Here is a 19,878-nt window from a genome sequence, read left to right as displayed (position 1 = left end):
ATTTGTCCTTGGTGACAAACATTTTAGGTACGTTTCTGTTTGCACCTGCCCGTCGAAATACTCCGTATATACGCCACGTTCCGTATTTCCGCGAAATGATCGCCACAAGAGCGAGCGCCGTGGGAGACATTAGCATTCTTTTCGTAAATTCAAGCACCGACAGCTCGTACATATGCTGAAAGATGTATTATCGCGCTGCGTAAACGCCGTGACTTCTTTCGTATCAGTTTTCTTCGTAACGGATCGCCATTTGAATTTCACATCTCGTCGTTTTAACGGAGAATTTTATTTTAAGGATTACGGATTTAATCGGTAAAGTGAGATGCGCGTATTTGTTGGCCGTTAATACGCCACTTTTAGGATATTACGTCTTCTACAATTTCACAATCGCATTATTGAATTTTAAATTTACGAGCTTTCAATTATGATAATCTCTCTGCTCTTAGTTCGATTTCCCATTTCCACATATCTCTTGTTTTCTATTTTTGCAGAAAATGTAAATGTTACCTGCGTAATGGACTTTTAGATATATGTTGGATAAGCGCAGATTCTCAGTTACATTTTATTTTAATGTATAATGATATTTATATATCGTAATGTATGTTTGTTTTATGTACAATGGAACATTTTAATGATTAATGTCGCTTTTATGTTGCAGGATCAATAGACATCAATTGACGTGTTGAATAAAGGATTGAACAAAGTAAATAGCAGCTGTTCCAGATCATTTTGTATTGTGAGTAAATTTATTATTTTACATTTGTTGTGCAACACTTTATCGCGCGCACTATAATGCGCTATTTCTAATGCACATTGTAATTTTACAATTTCAATCGTATTATTCTAAAATATATCTAAAAAATAACCCACCTCTCTAAAATTCTTTATAAAAATATATGAAGTTTTCATACGAAATGATTTACGTATCTAGATAAGTTAGAGTACAATTTAAGCGTTATTAAAGAAAAATAAACGCCAATAAACTTTGACATTTTCAATCATTAAACGTTCATTTTTATATCTATTAATAATATCTTTGTACATTTTATATCTATTAATAATATCTTTGTACATTTTATATCGCAAAAATTGTTAGACCTAAGATTCCAATGACCGAAAATATCAATATCGCAAGTCAAAGATATTTTGATAAAAGAATCTACATGCCTAAATTAATTTCAAAATAAGGTTTGAACTACATTAAAAATCTCTAGAGAACACCATTTACCAGAACGTTCTTTTTTATTACTTATTGAGCCATTTATGTCTGATTGCCAGTATTTTTATGAACACAAATTTGTCCCAGTTTTCCCGGCAAAATATCGTGTATGCCAAACGTGTCTATTACTGTACACGCCGTATTTTCCACGAGGAAAACTCGGTGAAACATTCATAAGCGAGTGAGGAAAAGTAGTGATGGTTAAGCTCCTACGACGGGACCACTTATATCCATAAGTGATGGCCATAAATGACCGAAGTAGTAATAGTCGACGTAATGTCCGACAAGCATGCGACGAGGGCGGTAATGGCGCCTTTACGAGCGGACTTCGGATTATTTCTTAGCAGAAGTACGCACATAAATGGCGCACGGTTATTTTGCCGTTATCCCCGTAGCTTCGATTATGCTCGCGAAATTCCGTTTAAGGACATCGTTGTCGTGGGAAAGCGGTGGAAAGAGAAGCCACTTTCACGGGGGTTATTACATCGTATCGTAACGGACACGCCTATATTTCGTTTTAACGCATCTGAAAATACGCAATGCATTTTTCAGAGGGTATACAATTTATATTCGAAAAAAATAGATAAGATTTATTTCATTTAACTAATAAAAATAAGAGATAGATATAGATATAATTTAAGACAAAAAATATTATTACTAAAAGAAATAAATATAATTTATTTAACGTACAATTTTTTCTGTCTCTTTATTACAAAATATTAAATAAGACAAAAATACGAATGAAGATTAATTATTTTAGTTAGTATTATGCAGGATTCAAATAATATAAAAATTGATTCTGCGCAATAATATCTACTTAATCAATAATGTCAATAAAATAGTCTTTTAAAAAAATTTCAGCGTGATTTCGTCATAATTCGATACGAAATAAGTCGCAAAGTACGAAAATAACAGATTGAATAAGTGCTTGTCAGATGAATTAATAAAATTGCAGATCAGTTTTGGCGAATTGTGGACGATTAATTTGCGGCGGATCGAGCGATATTAATCAGGGTGATTAATTTTGCAAGGATGGCCCAATTAAAGAGCCGTTGCATTTTTTTAATATCGCACGGTCTCATTTTCGCCCGGGCACGAGAGCGTCATGTTCGCATCAATATTAATAAATGGCAGATATTTCCCCGGCGGGGCTCGAAACCTCGCGTAATTATTTGCGATTTATTACATAAGCTGTAAATCGTGACCGCGATTTGTTAATCGCGTTTGACGTTCGTAAAAATAGAATGTGTCGCGAGGGAACGTATAACACATCTGTTTAGGTCGCTATGCTAATTTCCACATCATAAATTTGAAATATGCAATATATAGGGAATTTCATAAAATAGGACAGATGTTCCAGAAAATTTTCTATATCATATAAAGGATACGAACTTTACTTTGAAAAAGAATGAAAAATGAGAGAATGGAAAATAAAAACTTTATTTTTAAATTAGTAGAAATTATAAAAGTTTTTTATTAACATTTTACTAACTTTTTAATATTTTTTAATTTTAAAAACATTAATCGATTGTGCTATATCGACCTAATTATATGTGTCTTATTATATTACACATCTTATTATTCATATAAGCTTCAAAGCGATATTATATATTAATTTTGACGCAGTAATTAACGGTTACGTATGTAAATATTTACAGCGTGATTTGCATTGGCTCTTTCATTTTTCTTTCATTATCGACAGCCCATTGTAACGTAGAACAAAAAGATATAGGTAATGACATTGATAAAATGACATTTTTTTCAAAATTTTTAATACAAATTGCATTTTATTATGCGCTTGGTATTAATTATATTTTGGTTGATTAAATGTTCTGGTTTTCTCTTAAATTTAAGTTATATTATAAACAAAATCTAAGTTTTTTCAATTACACGCTAGTCCGTTGACTTAAGCTTATTATTTTCTTCTCAGCTTGTTTAAATAAACTTTTTAACACGAGGAAGCTATCTCGGGTTACTCAGCGGATATTATAGAAACTAAACGTTTACATTTAATTTTCAAAGATAACCTCGGCTGCTTCGGATAAAAGTGAATATACACGTGACTCGATTAAACTTTCGCGAGTTTTAATCCTCAGCTTAGGAAGAAGCTGGGCACACTATGTATATGTGCTTATTCTGAGAACTGCATTGCGTTGCATAATTACAAAACAGTATATAAGTGCAATATATTTAACATATTGCATTAACATTAAACGTACGCTTGCGTGCGCACACACATACATTACATTTGATGGCATTCCAATTAAAAGTAAATAGTTATATTTTATTTTGATTTTTATTATATTTGATTACATCATTATTATTGGGTGATCTCTTAAAAATAATAAGAAATACAAGTTGAGTATATAATCTGATTCAACAGCCGTGTATCTGTGGCCGGGTTCCGATATATACTATCAGTACTAAAAATCTATAGTTCGCGTTACGTATATTATAGATTTTCAGTACTGTCTATCGAAACACGGCCTATGTAACCTTAATTGCATTGTTAATATGGCACTGCCTTAATTATTTAATTAAGCGTACGTTTTATGAAGCATCTAAAAATTGGAATACACTATAGGGGGAATAATTCCATATGAATGAGTGATATAATAAATTTTCAAGATATGTATATAATGCGAATATAATGGAATCTTAAATCCTCTTCATATCGAAACGCAGATAAAGCTCCGACTAAGTAAACCTCGAGTGAGCAAACAAAGGGTCTCGATTGCCATGATAAACCGCGGGTCAGAATGCTATGATAACATTATTTATCGCTCAGATTACGTAATGCCTGCTCCCGTAAATTACACGCCAAGATTTCGAACGTGCCTGTCTCGGCTACTCTTGACCCGCCTTTCGCTTTTCTCACGTTGCCCTTCCTCCTACTCGAACCCGTTTTTCACCGGGGCCCTGCTCTCTTTCTCTCGCCATTCAACAAATTGCTGGCGCGCCTCTCGGGATTTATCGTTTTTCCACTAGATGCTGCTTTATTTATTCCACATTCTCCGTGTATCAGGAGGGGATGCGCAGGTGCACTGAGATATCTCTGGATATATACTGCGAGGGGAGATAAAAAAAGAGAGGGAAAAAAAGGTGCGTTCAAAAAAGCGAAAGAAAAATACGATGATACGAAGCGCTGAGAAAAATGACAGAGTCAAAGAATGGCGATGAAAGAGACGAGATAAGGGGGCGAAAGTGGTAGCGCGTGCGGGGGTGGGCTGTCACAGCTCTTCGGAATGCAGATTTCGCCCGAGAAGATCGCGGTATTTGTAGGCGACAGCCACTAAAACGCCTCCCATCCCCCTCCGACCGTTTCGTGCCGTTCTCCGTTTTTGCGAGGGCGATGCATCGCGTCGAAATTTACGCCCAAAATCCGCCATCCGTTCGCTGGTGTCACCGGGAGAAAATCTCATAGCGAAAATATCAAATATGTATATTTCTTATTCTTCTCTTTAAAAAGCTTTATACGCGCCGCTGTATTTCTAGACATTCGCGCAAATCGACGGCTATATTGAGCCGTTTCACGTAACGTTTTATCACCTCGAGCATTTTTATACGATTTAGGACGTCACTAAAAAAGCAAATATAAAGATAGGTCAGGTTGCTCGCGGAATCATAGAGTTTCATGTAAAGAGTTTTCTTTCTAATAATCATATCACTTTAACTGCAACGCAAGAAAGACTTTGTCTTTCAAAGTTGCATTAAAAAGTTAAACTATTTCAAATGATAACAAAGTGAGAAAAGCTTTTCCAAAAATGAATCACTCTGTATGTAACAGCGGGATAAATGCAAGTAATACGATAAAGAATTTTAAGATTTTTGTTTTCAGTTTAATAAATAGGAAACTTTTAATTTTGTTACTGTAAAAGAGAATATGGAAGAAACGTTATATCACAATTGCATAGATACATGAATGTGTTACGTTAATTACGTAGATCGTACCGAATGATGAAAATTTTAATACATTTATGCTTAATTTTGCGATAAAAAAAATAATAAAGAACGGACAGTATCTCGTTTGATATTTATCAAAATAAATGTGTATCCATATTTTCATCGTACCGTAATGAATAAAAATGAAGGTTTTTGCACACCGCGCGCTCGTTATATCCTAACTGGGATACGTTGATTAATATTTCTTGCAGTGCGGAACGATAATTAGCATTGTTCTGGCTATACCATATTCTGAAAGTTATACACAAAGCACGTCAAAGCGAAATTATATATTAATTTCGGCGCAGTAATTGGTGGTTACATAGATATTCAGCGCGGTTACATTGGCTTTCACGTTTTTCATTCATTGTCGACAGTCCATTATAATGTAAAACAAAAAGATACAATGACAAAGATAAAATGACATTTTTTTATTTTTACTAAATGAAACGATCTCGAATCATAAATCAAAGAGTCCTCCAAGAATGAATTTATTCATTAAAAGAGATAGTAGTAAAGAACAAAAGGAAGAGCAAAAACATTTTTTTTTACATGCACACGTTTTTCGCCGTTTCCCAAGTGCAGTTATGTCTATTAAGCTGCAGTCGATCGTTTGGCATAAGCTCGCGTCGTCGGTTTGCGGATGAGACTTAACATTGATTAATGCCGCGCCGGGGCGGCGCTGCTTTAATCCGCTTTGCTAAATTATCGCCATTAACAAATTGCTTGGCCCGAGCAACTCTCCGGCACGGTGCCTGACAAGAGCGAGAGCGTGCGAAGTCGAGATCCCTGCAAGTAGAAGGGAGGGATCCCTGCAGGATGCTGCTGCTACTGGGATGCGCCCGCGGTAGGACAGGTATTTACGGACGAAGGACGTGCGAACTGGTCCAGGACTCGGCTTTGCCGGCGACTTGGCAGGATCTGAGATGAGATCAAACAGTAGGCGAGATTACGAGGCTTCTCCACTTATCGAAGTCACTGCAATCACTCGTTACACGGTATATTGCAGCGTGAAAATTATATTGAGAATTACATTAAGATCTAAAAATTCCGCGTTTTTAATTCTTCCTGCTTAGAGACTCTAAAATCTTTGTTGTGTTGAATTGTAAAGTCTTTTGTAATCAATGCTACGATAATATAGTAGAAAAGAGGAAAGAATATAAAGCGTAGAAGGGATGGGACAAAGCGAGCGAAATATAGCAGCATATTATTTTTTTTCTCTGATTCGGAGTGATTTTATTACTAACAGATCACATTGGTAAAAAAAAATCGCAAATGATCTCCGCTTTCTCATTATATTGTATTTCGCGTACCATTTAATCAAGCATATTCGACTTCATTTACAGAAACAGTAATACAGATTGATGAGTATTAATTTTCCGATAATGACTTTCGAAATTCCCACTTTATTCGAGCAATTCTCGCAACTAAATGCCAGAAATATTAATTCCTATTTTAACGCGATCACATTCTCCAGCGGCCACCAGTGTAAATTTGCGACTTAAAATCGCATGACCGATCTTGTCATTTTTCGCCACAATTTTCGCCCGCTGTAAAATAGAATGCTGTTAAATTTTAAAGCCTACCGTTACATAGACGGGAAACGATAATAACACCTTTGTAATGTATATCGCATAATATAATGTATATTGCATTATACGGCAAAGCACATAATGTTGAGCAGGTGACTCGTAGAGCGACGCGTGAAGACAATCGTCGTCGTGTGACACAGGCGTAAAGCCCGGCGTGCGTGCGTGCGTGCCTATGCTCGCGTGCATTAAACGCAGCTGACACGGAACACAATGTCAGGAATGTACGGTACGCACACGTCTACACAGTCATACATACACGCATACATGGTGTTTCATTAAGCGATACATGTCGAATTTCCAAACCGGGAAGTTTACATTACTGGAATTCCTCGCAAGCGGAACATTTAGAAAGATTTATTATAAATAAATGTCGACGGCTACGACGAAAGCTGCAGTCTTGAACGTCGAAAATTTTAATGACTTTATTTTAACAGAATTTTAATTTTTTCCGGTTTACATTGCCAGAAATTCAAAACTGATCGTTGTCTTGAATTCTCGAGTGAAATCGCGAACTCTCATTTTTTTCCCACATTTTTTTCTCTCCCAACCCCTCATAGTCTTCCCAGACATCGGCATTCTTCTTCCCATTTGTGCCCGTTCTATGATTCGCTTATTGTCCCTTCTAATGGCGCTTTCATCCTCTGCGCCCCTCGAACGAGCACAATCGTTTAATCGAGCACGCGAATAGATTCTTCAAATCGAGCATATATCTCAAAGATCATTCGTGCCAGGTATACGTGCCGCGTATGGGCGTGCGTGCGAGCGACAGATTCGATTTCCGTCTTATCTGCGCAAAAGAAACGCACACAGATTCCACGTAGATTTTTCTTGTCGCTTTCCTTTTTTTCCCCGCTCTCGTTAGAACTGTGGCTATACGTCGAAGAATTCGCGCTACATTTTTTAAGAAATTCGAATCCGTAAAAACGCTATTTTTTGATACTGAGATAAATGTTACACATTAATTGACATTTATTGTTTACATTCTGTAGCGATAGTTGAAAATTTAGAATGTAAATTAGAGGGTGACGGGAAATGTCGCGCGTGCTATGTTTAGCATTCGCCAAGCGAAGTGTTTAAACGTTATCCGATCACACAGCTCGAGTTACTTCCCCCGCGCCCGTGAAAGCCAACCAGACTCTCGATGAGGAACAAGTGGCGGCCGAAGGGAGAATCGGACGGAAACGATAGCGAACGAACGAATGGAAGAGAAACCGGAAGTTGCGCGCGCTCGCTCACTCGCTCGCGCGCGTACGCGTGCGTGCGAGCCGAAACTTCGCGGGAGACAAAGTTATCGCAAGCGAGAGACTTATCTGATATGAACAAATGGAAAAAGCTGAAGGGGTCCCCACGGAAAACTTCGCTCGTGCAATCGCGTTTGTGCGCCGCGCGAAAAGCGATAGAATTTCGCGAAGAAACTGTTTGTACATGACTCGGCTGGCAATAGAAACACCCGCTCGTCCGCTGGGAACGGAAAAAAAAGTCAGGTAAAAGAGATTTGCGGAAGGATTCTTCTATAAAGGTAGAAGATGAAGGGCGATAATAAATGTAGCACGCATCACGCGATGTTTAATAATGATAATCTTAGAAGTGATCTTTTTTCTGCCAGAATTTCATTGGACACGTTATCTTTTTTTTATATATATATTTTATATATTTTTGGATATTATCTGAATATTTCGTGTTTGGATATATTTCCATGTCAAGGACGATTATCGTTTCATTGTCGATCGTGTTTAAAGAGTAACGTTCAATTATTTTTAATAAAAATTTAGTTTCAAATCTATCGTTATCAAGCTATTCAAATTCACGACGAAAGAACAGGTGCAGATAAATAATATTCCCAGTAATTCGCTTCTCCTAACATGATAGAAATCTGATTATGTAAGAGTTCACTTTGGAAAACAACTGCTCGAGGAACCGTGAAGAATATTTGCGTAATTCTTGGCGGCTGATTGAACCGGAAGCCCCGTAGAGCAGAATTCCAAGCGTTCTAAGTGCCTTCTTGATTTACACAATCACTTGGCTCCGCCGCTGTGTGCCTCTACGAGCAATCTTCCCTTCCGCCCTATCTTGACCCATAATCCATTCCCTCGAGTGCCGGCCACCTCAAAACTTCCCCCGGGATCGCTGTTCGTTTGCCCATGCACTTTAGGCACGCCCGGTCCCTTTCACTCGCTCCCGTTCAGGCTAGAAGCAAGCCAGGCGCTTCTTTGTGCCGTTAAAACCTTACGGCGCGAAGTTGCACGAACACGTACGCCGGTTTATCTGCAATTATGCGTTTGCAGATTTTATGCGTGTTCCCTCGTTCTGTCGCGAGCCGATTCGACGGAACTTGCGGACGAATATTGATGATGGATCCTTAACTCAGTTATTTGTGATATATTTGTTATATACCTATTTAAAAAAAAAAACATTTTCTTAGAGAAAATCTGATAGGAAAAGGAAATTATATATTTGCATAAAAACAATAAATAATTTTTTTTTTATTGTATTTTTATTGTAAAATCGCTTTATCGAAAAACATGGAGCAAGAAACATCTGAAAAATGATATACGTGTTTTGTTTTAATGGAAAAGTATTAAATCATTCGAAAAAATATTTCAATTGTTTTACTGTGATGTAGCGACATATTTACAAATGTGATTGTTTTTGTATATCATGAGCGTTCGACTTTTTCTAAATACAGTAGTATAAAGTACTATAAGCAACTTCGCAGAAAAGAAAGGACACATAAATTTCTAATGGATGTAATTCATTCTCAAGCAAGGAAAATGTAATAAAATAAGAAAATTCTTTCTAACATAAAAATAATATTGCCTTTATGAATTTTTATATTTATCACAAGATTCTTTCTTATCAAAATTATTTAAAAAGATATTATAAAGGGCAATTGTAAAACATTAGAAATTATTTTATTACATATTTTAGTAAAAGAATTTATGTAGGAGGGGAAAATTCTCATATTGTAGTAGTACGTAATAATTGCAATGTAGCAATCATCGTCTCCGATAAATACCTAAAAATTAAACTTTGTTGTCAAATATAAGACTCTTAATCTTTTAAAAAGTTTAATATGTCTTTTTAAATATTTTTAACAGATTTATGATATGAATATTGCATTACATCATAATATACATTAATTAATATAAGTATACAATATCAACTTTAATTATACATACATCCAATCAAGAAACCATAAACAATTTAAACGTATTTATTAGTAATTACATATACATTAGATTAATAACGATTTTATAATTATTAATATTATTAGAGTTATTTATATAATATCATATAATTATTGCTCAGATCAAACTCGAGATAATTAACGTGCCGTGTTCTGGAAAATAAAATTTTAATAAGTTCCTTAAACGTAAATTATTTTAACTTTTCTCAGAGTATAATGTAATTTTTCTGTTACCACAAAAAATTCCATTATAGTGAATTTAATTGAGCTACTAACAATGTAATACTTTAGTACGATTTTACTTTGTTAAATACAATAACAACACGCCATTATAAAGCATAACTGCGAATTCCCGAATCTCGACGTATTCATGATTTCAGGCTCCTCTCTGACCCATAGAGTCCGCTGTTTTAAACTCGAGCACTCCTCCTCTCGCGCGCAACTTCACTCTCACTCTGTATCCGTTAAGCGGCAAAGTTAAGCTCTCGAACAGCCCTTTTAAATCCTATGACTTGTGACAACTTGTAAAATGAAGTCGAGAAGAAAAGGAGAAGGAATGACGACAACGCTACGAAAGAAGCGAAACACAAACTACCAACGTCGAACTTATTAAGCGAACGTTGTCGGCAAACGTTGAATTTCCGCTGTCACTTTTTAATGATGTCGTTAAAAATCAGCCGTTAATTATGCAGTCGCACGGACGGGGCGATGGAAAATTTACGAAACACGAAATTCCTTTGCTTCTGGCGAATGTTTGACAGTTGCAAAATTAATATCCGCCGTTTCTCGACGATAACGTAATTTTAATTTGCAATTTTTCATTCTATACAAGTGGTATTTGCTACTTCCTGCAGAACATTTGATGTATTACAAAATTTCTCCTTGGCTTTTGAAGTAATAAGATAAATGTATTTGGCGTTAACAGTGCGAATCTGATAACTTCTAAAGATAAAAGTATATAATGATATATTTGAATACAATATGTCCGTAATTACAATCGTATATTAATATCGGTATCCATTATAGCGCACTCATTGGAAATATTAGATCCATATTACATAGTTAATGGGATCTATTTTGGATTAAATTTTAACATACCGTTACGTAATAATTGAAGGAACGTATAAATAGTGGTTTATATCACATTTAGTAAGATAAAGCACATTTATAGTACTTTATCGACTTTAACGCTTAATTAGCCAACGCGGTTGCACGATCTAGTGCGGGCCATCCATTTATAGATTAGCCTTATTAAACTCTATTGCACTTCTAAATTAATATACGTACTTAAGTTGTTACAGAACATAATTTATAATCCGTACAATCTCGTACATACACAAAAATTATTCTCTAAATGTAATAAGAAATACAAAAATTGTATGTATGAAAAATTACAGAAAACTTTTACAGCTTTGGTAAAAAATATTAGCTATTAACCTTATTAACTATTTTTTAACGTTTCAGCTAAAAAAAATTGATTTATAGGATTTGCTGTGAAGTACCCTTTGTTTCAAGAACCCTTCAAACTAGTGTAATACCGGTAACCAATACGAAACAGTATAGGTAAAAGAATTTCAGATAAAAAACCATATAGGTATCTAATATTTTTGGCCAAGGCTGTATGTTGAAGAATTTTCCGATAAAATCATTCACGATAAAATACAGATAAATAATTCCGGCGTTTATTTCGAAAAAAACTTTTTAGACCGTTGAAAGACAAAAAACGGAGTATTTAAAATATGATATCAATTTTACTATTAATAAATATAATATCAATTATCACATTTAGAATCATCGATTTAAAAAATAGAAGCGACCGAGCTTAATCTTCCGCAAGTAGCCAGAAGAGATGAGGTTTTCGAAGACTCAGTCGCGATGAAACGGCGCCGAAAGCGCCTCTTTCGATGAGCTGCCGAGAAAGATGAGCGAAGAATAACGCGAATGTGCCTTGAAGAGGTGTGTCGAGAGTCGCTCGTTGAATAGTACAAGAGAATGAGATTGAGGGAACGGAGAAGAGAGGGTGTCGGGGACATCTAACGAGCACGCGTCTCAGATGAAAACACGAAGTCGGCCAGAGATCGAGGAGAAAAAAAGAGGGCCGCGAGAAAACGGGAACGGGGATGTCTAAGTGTCTTGGGGACAGACGGGGGATAGAAGGGGAGAGGGAGGAGGTACGAGGAACTGACGCGTCTTAAAATTTTAATTTTGAGGGATTACATGGCGGGTACCCATTCTCCCGTGCTTCTCTCGCACTCTGGAGGTAAGATTCGTAATCCTGTCGCGCGCATGAGAGGATTCTCGGTCCGACCTACTTTTCCTCGACAGATCGAAATGTACTGTAACGCGGGATGGGAACGTACAAAGTTGTTTTTTTCCCCGGAATCTATTATCTTTGCTATTTTGCGTGGATCTAGTAACAATACAAACAATGCGATTGCAACTGTAGTGTTTTTCGAAGTATACATGCGCCAACAAAGCTGAATTCTCTCTTTTTTATATATATACATTTGGTAATATCCAAGATGATGGTTTTGTATTTCTTTTATATTTTTCTATTCATAGAGAGAGAGAGAGAGAGAGAGAGAGAGAGCACTTCTATTTTTCTCCAGAAACGAGTAATAGAGAAACGATTTTATTATAAATAACTTTATGACATTGTGAAATCTAATTGCGCCGAATAAGATGTAATTTCTTGCAATGAATGCGATACACAATACTTTCTTTGACAAAAAGATTTAGACAATACACGAGCGAAACGAAACTTAACGAAAGAATTAAATGGCTTGTACTCGCCTTCCTCTTTTGTCGTACATTTCTCTCAAATGCTCAACTTCTGAAACATTTTGTACACAACTGTAAAGAATTCTACTTGGATCCTGCGCTTTTACCTTCCGCTTTTTCAGCGTGCGCCAAAAAATGAGCAAAGGACGATCGTTAATTAGACGCACACTTTTTGTTTCGCCGAAAGATAAAAGGTCGCGGGCTTAAAAAGGAAGAGAAAACAAATGATACTCTTGCAGAAAGGTGTCGACTCCTTCCTTTTTTGTTCGTGCCTCGCTAACGGCCACCAGACGGTAATTAACCGCTGTAATAGGATTAAAAAGCTGCATAATAGCACCGAACGACTTCCGGTATCGTCCGTGGGATCGCAAAGCGATGGGTTTTAAAGACGAGGAAGTTTCGTGCAAAGGCAGAACTACCGCTTATGCTACTCGCGATATCAAGGTTGAATACGGATTACGTGGATATACAGGGTTGAATAGGATTCTCGTGCGAAATATATATTCGCGTACGGTATCTGCAGAATATTTATCATCATTATGGTATAATGTCCGTATCGAAACCGAAACAAAAGCATTAACAAAATGCACCGGAATATAAATTACGTAAATTCGTGAACACATTGCTGGATAAAATATTTCATGTAACGTATATTTTATACTCTTGCTATGCATTATATATATTATAGTAGATAATAGCAATGAGAATTGTATCTTGTCACACAGTACATCAAGGAAGAAAAAGTATGATTTCGTTTATTTTGGATTAATTTCTGTAATAATAATTGACAATCCCTATACCATTTTTTTTTCTCTAACTCTTATTTACTTCTGCAATTTTGTATTTAATCAATATCAATGAATTTGTAACTGGAGAATTTTATATACATGCAATTATTGTCGCTTTTTATTTTATTGTTATATTAAAAAATGTACATATTTTTATGTGTAATTTTTATATACGTAATATTAAAAAATTTACTAACTTTTTATTATTCGCGCAAAGTGATAGTGCGTAGGCAATTAGAGAGAGAAATATTTCTATTGTGACTGCTATTGCGGAAAGAGCACGATTAATTCGTCGAATTTACCCGTGAATGTAGCGAAATCTATTTTGCGAAACATAATTTATTTCGCGGGTATATACGCCGCGCGTGTCTCGCCTGTGGCATAATTGCATTCTGAAACATCACAACGCCACACGAGTGAAAGTAATACAATAACGTGCATTAGTTCTAGATATGCGCAATTTTGTCGCTGCTTTTCGCTACCAAAAAGATCAGCGTTCGCAAAATTATATCTGTAATTCGCGAAACGAAGCACCGTAAACGTGAATTGATAATACTTTTCCATTTCTATATATGAAGTGGTGTTACTTTTTAATCTGTAACATCAATTCACGATGTATTTTATACGATTTTCCTTTGTAACGTAGAAATGACTCAATGATCGAAATTATGGAAATTTTTTGGGGAAATTATAAACGGCTTTCTACGCTATATAAGCAAAGAAATTCAGCGTTCGTGATTTGCAAAGGTAAACGGTGCAAATTGTGCCACAGCCATCCGACGACGCACTTGTCTTCGCGTCCGCCTGCATAGGAAAGAGCAGCTTACAGTAGCAAAAAGTAACGCAAAGCCGTTTAAACCTTCGGGAGCGCACTTTGTCTCCCATTCGTATTCGAAGTCCATTGTTTTGCCACTCGTGACCCCACATATTGTCTTCGGAAAATCCTTCTCGAATGAAAGAAGCGTCCTCCTCGTCACTTCCCTCCACTGGTGCGCGACGATGCACCTCCGGAGATTTGCGATAAGCGCATCAAGTCCTCTCTCGAGGCGCATTCCTGAAGGACGATTCGAAGAGCAGAGCGGAACATGCGAAACGGAATTAACATTGAGCCGCTTATTTCATAAATGGTCCTTTGAAAATTCAAACACATTATATGAATTTCAATAAGATCAGAATTACGTTATCTCAGTGACAATCAAATCGATCGATTAATGTATCGTAAAACATTAATAATATAACGCAATATACATACTGCAATATTTATTATAAACTGTAAGAAAAAAATTGCATGTAAAGATATTTCTTTTGATGCTACTTCTTATTGTTTCACATTTTTTAAATGAATTTTATGATAACAGTGTAGATTGATGGTAACGTATTTATATTATTAATTTTAATATCATAATATTAATATTATTAATATTAGCGTTATATTTTAACCCATACGCGAGATATTCAATACCTCTGAGATTTTCGACATTTTTGGGTTTGAAATGCAACGTTGCATTAATTAAGCTCATAGTCGAATTTCGAATCTACCAACTACGAAACTGTAACGAATGAGAACTTCGTAGTGGCAAGCGGAGGGCTCGATCGGAAATTCTAAATATTCCTGCGAGTTGCAACTAAGCATACATAGTTGTAACGCATCTCCAACAGCTGGGTGTCAACATCCAGGAACAATAACTATAATTTGTTGAGAAAGAGCCGCAGCTCACGAAGTCCAACCAGAGACTCGCGCTCCGTTTTCAGTCTTTCTCCGTAGTTTGTTAAACTCCAACTCTCCCCTCCCTCTTTTCGGCTTTCATCCAGCGGACTTTCCAACAGGCTCGCTCGCGAGAGCTTAATCTCAAGAGCTTATAAGAGACAGTAGCCTGCGATCCCGCCTATCTAACAGTTGAAAAAAAAATCGTATCTACTTTTTTCTCTTAAAATTAGGCGTAAATTCTATTACATTATAATTATTTTATGTTACAATCATAAATCCCCGGAATTATTTTATTTTTAACACAGAAAGGCATCCGATATACCGGCATTCGATAGCAGAATTTCGGAATTCTATCGTTTCAACTTACATCAATGTCCGTCAAACCGACGCTTTACTCAAAATCCACACTGAATTTAAAAAGAACATTTTTATTCCTACTGTGCTTTTTGGAAAAAAGAGTAGGTTAAATCGAGAGATCCGCTGAAAGCGAAGAAAGAGGAGCGCCGATTGTGAGCTTTCACGCACGAATGATCGAGGGCTTTTACCGAAAGTCGGCCGAATGTCTCTTTTTCCAGCTGGCTGCTGCAAGCTCTCGTCGCAGGAAAGCTGCGCGAATTTGGCGTAAACGTACGCAATGCTGATTCACTGTTTGAAGTGTTTCTGCCTGGCGATATGTAATTGTAACGTAACTTCGAGAAATTTGACCTTCGAGTATTTAAATAAGTCTGATAAATCGATATGATTGAATTAACAACCAAACTTTATTTCTCTTTCAATATTACTTACAATTAGATTTTATCTCTTCACAGATCTATAAAGAGGGATATTGAACGTGAAACATTAACAAGTTTACATACATAAACAAAATAACATAAACAAAAAAGTTTAATTCAAGATATGCTCAATATAATTGAAATAAATATATAATTTAATTAAAAAGAATCAGTTCTTTTTCGATCCTAATAATTATAGAAACTTTCTCCTTGATTTACCTGTTTTACCATATTGATTTACGACAGATAAAATATTACATAGAGCATTATTACTTTCAATTATTAGACTCTAAAATTTATTCGAAAATTTTGGAGACATTGAAATTTGGAAGAGAACATAAAGGATTAAGCGTCAAAGGATGATTTTGAAGTTCGCGACATTTGTATCTCACGAATAATTTACATGTAAGCTTAAAAGCTCGGGAATCGGCAAGACGATTGTTCTGACGGAGAACATTAGGCGAAATTTTAACTTGTCGCCGGTAATGCTTGCTGAACGCACGCAAGATAATCACGACTGCAGTATTTACGAGCGCAATCGCGAAACAATGTCGCTTAATTTTCGATGCTAGCACTCGATTGACGCAAGTTCACCTTCTATAAGTGGATTTGTGTTACATTACTTGAATTGCAGATTGTTAGGCATCGCAAAAGCTTAATCCTTAAATGCACACATACACGCAAAGCCCCCGCTTACACGCTTATATATATATTACATGTATAAACATATGTATACGAGAAACCTTATATACAGGATAATGCAAAGAAAAACTCAACGTTCAAATTCTAAGAAAATTAAAAAAGCACTTCATTATCACGTTTATCGATTTATATCCCTCTTTCGGAGAGTTAAATTGAATTGTGCCGAGTTTAATCTAATATTGAAAAATATTTTATACGATGACGGAGCTTAAGTCGCGGAATGAAATTTTTGCCGAGAAAAGATCGACTTCGAACATTCAGAAAATTCTTCAAAAGGGCATTCCATAGGTGAAGCTAGAGGTAGGGAGGACATCCAATACATCCGGCGCATGATAATATTCGTAGACAAAGAGCGTAACCGTAGACTCTCTGACGGGGGCGCAGCCGAATTCTCAGTTAGCGAGGGTAGTTCCGAGACATAACGAGGCCGCGACAAAGTGAAGAACTTCCTCTCCTCACCATCGGATCGGACTTCGACGGATCCTTTGAACTTTATGCCGTCTCCGTTTGCAAGCGGTTTACGGTGCGCTCCAGCAAGGAAATCTTCTTGCGGAGTCGCGTCGCCCCGGCGCGCGGCATCTTCATACGCTCATTAGAAGGAGTCCGCTATATTGGAGGGGATACGCGTTGCTTTGACGGAACTTTGACTTGGTAGACTTCACCGTGACCAAATACGAATTCAATTAAACGCAACTCTGTCGGCGAAGTCGCAATATAATTAATAAAGATGGCTGTGCGGCTTCGCGAGACGCAATGACGTTCTCGCGAAACTCAATCTTAGAGATCTGTCCTGAATATTGCAAAGATCATAAAACATTATACAGCTGACACATGTTTTATATTTGATTAATGATCGTTGTGTAACATGCAGTTTGTGCACATGCAGTGTCTGCGAAATTAGCACGACAAATTGTTAATTTTTAAAAAACAATAATAGTTCCAGTAGCACTTTCCATAGTTCTATCGTCCCTATAATAAACATTAAAAAATTATACGTATATTTAATAACAAATTTTTAATAACAAAAAAATAAAAATTGAAAAATGATATGTTAATTTCTGCACGTCCAGCACGTCCCACACATCTCCCTCTAAAGTACTATATCCCGTCAAATATTACGATATCTGCCAAGTGTTCCCGCTAATGCTAAATTTATTTCATAATTATATAACGTTTTAAAACAAAAATGTTAACATTAATCATTTTTATGACCACAGTTGAATGTCCATGACAGCACGATATATGTATTATAACGGTAGAACTATGGAAGATGCTACTGGAACTATTATTGTTTTTTAAAAATTAACAAAATGTCGTGCTAACTTCACAAACACAATAAACATTTGATTTTACTTTATATTTTTTGCCAGAGAAAAATAATAATAGAAAAAAATGATAGAAACCGACAAAATAGGGGATAAAAGTACTTTTGTCAGTTTATTGTCGCATTTTTTCAAATCAGGACTCAAAATTGTAGGCGGAGCTTTTTCGAAGCGATCTAGAAAGATTTGATTACCTCCGACTGAGGCGAGGTATGTAAGAGAGAGTCAATTTCAAGAGAATGTCACTACGTTCCATCGCAAATGTTTGATATGCGAAGGTCTTGCGAGTAAGCCGCAAGCTCTTGTCGACGGTAATCACAGGACCTGCGCTTTACGTCGTAGTAGCGCGGCCATGTACATAGTGTCCGACCACAGAACTGCTTGTATCACTTGTTGGTAGGTCTTGCCACCAAACTACCTGGCACGAGAGACCCAGAGCGCGGAAATACGAAGTACGAACTCGCGAGACGTTGATGAATCAATTCAATGCCGCGGTACTGAGGACACACGCAGCTCGAACTTGCAAAATCAAAGCAAGATAACGTTCTCGGAATAGTTGCTAGTATTCTTGGTAGCCATTACAAGGAATTTAATTAATCTCCTTCTCTAATTAATTAGTTTCAGTTAAAGATAGTGTAAGGTTATATTTATTTATCTTAATATTATCGTATGCATGTTATATCGAGGTGTTTATATTACTAGTGAATTATCGTAATTTTTTTATGCTATTCATTCTTCTGGCATTACCTAAATAAAAAAATTCCATAGATCTCTTCTTCAAGAATTTAAATTCTGAAAAGAGAGAATTAAAATTCTTAGATTTTAAAATTAGATATTAAATGCTATTACATTTCCAAAAAAATGATCTGATGAATATAATCATCTATAACAATGAAGATGGATATCTCCTCTGTTTTAATGGAACACTCAACGAAAAAAGAGTATTAAAAAATTGATTCATATAACAGATATTAGACATAACAGACATGCGTTATCGCATCGAAAAGAATACAAAATACAAAAAATACAGAACATTCTTCAACAAATAGAATCACAAAAGACTGACAAAAAATTCGATAATATCAGAGCCCACAAGAAAAAATGAAACATGATCCCAAACTTTTCATCTGATCTCTCCTCATCTCTCACTCATTCTTCCTCTACATTTTTTTTCTCAATAACCTTGCCCAACTAGGGAAACATCGCAATGAGGATCGTGTTTTATGTTGTTCCTGTAGTCCTCCAGGGTCACATATCGACGCGAAATATCATCGAGCCTTGCATAAAAATAAAAAAGTCTACTGTGTTTCCCCAACTCCAAAGTGAGCCCCGCATAACGAAGACTTGAATCTTTTAAATGAAACTAACAAATACCTTTTAACGAGACATCCAACAAAAAAATATAATATACGAACGATAGATAATGTAATTTTTGAACGAAAATGCAATATTTTGGACGACCACAAATACAATTTGCCTCCCTAAACCAATCGTTTTTTATTTTTTTTTATTTTTATTAAATGTATTTATATGTAAAAAATTAATATTCTTTTTTACTAGATATTCAATATGAATTTGTAAATCCATTAATTCTTTGAAAAATTTTACATTTTTACTTTACAACGCTGTCATTAGTATAAAAGGTTAAAAGAGGTAATATATGATCTGACGATGAAACTGCAAGAATGATTATATATGTATATATTCAAAATAAATTTCAAAAAAACACTCGCGTATCACGTATTATACATTCCAACACTTTCTATTTTGTGTACTTAATTTAATACTTCTTTGTGGCAAAATACTTTTTTATGGTTAAAATTTCTCATATATTTAATCTTATTTTAAAAAATAGAAATAATTA

At 35.7% G+C, this 19,878-nt stretch overlaps 1 protein-coding gene across 1 annotated transcript in view; it reads left to right on the top strand.

Annotated features, from left to right (window-relative positions):
• Positions 1 to 697: 697 nt before the first annotated feature.
• Positions 698 to 19,878, top strand: part of LOC105457842 (protein vav) — a 59,645-nt gene continuing 40,464 nt past the window's right edge. The window contains exon 1 of the mRNA XM_011702745.1: positions 698 to 736. The gene's annotated coding sequence lies outside the window, so the exon portion shown is untranslated. The remainder of the gene's footprint in view (positions 737 to 19,878) is intronic.

The sequence above is a fragment of the Wasmannia auropunctata genome, unplaced genomic scaffold, assembly GCF_000956235.1.
Source record: "Wasmannia auropunctata unplaced genomic scaffold, wasmannia.A_1.0 LD334991.1, whole genome shotgun sequence".
NCBI lineage: Eukaryota > Metazoa > Arthropoda > Insecta > Hymenoptera > Formicidae > Wasmannia > Wasmannia auropunctata.
Note: the sequence above shows the minus strand (reverse complement) of the source record. Positions and strands in the feature narration are given on the sequence as shown.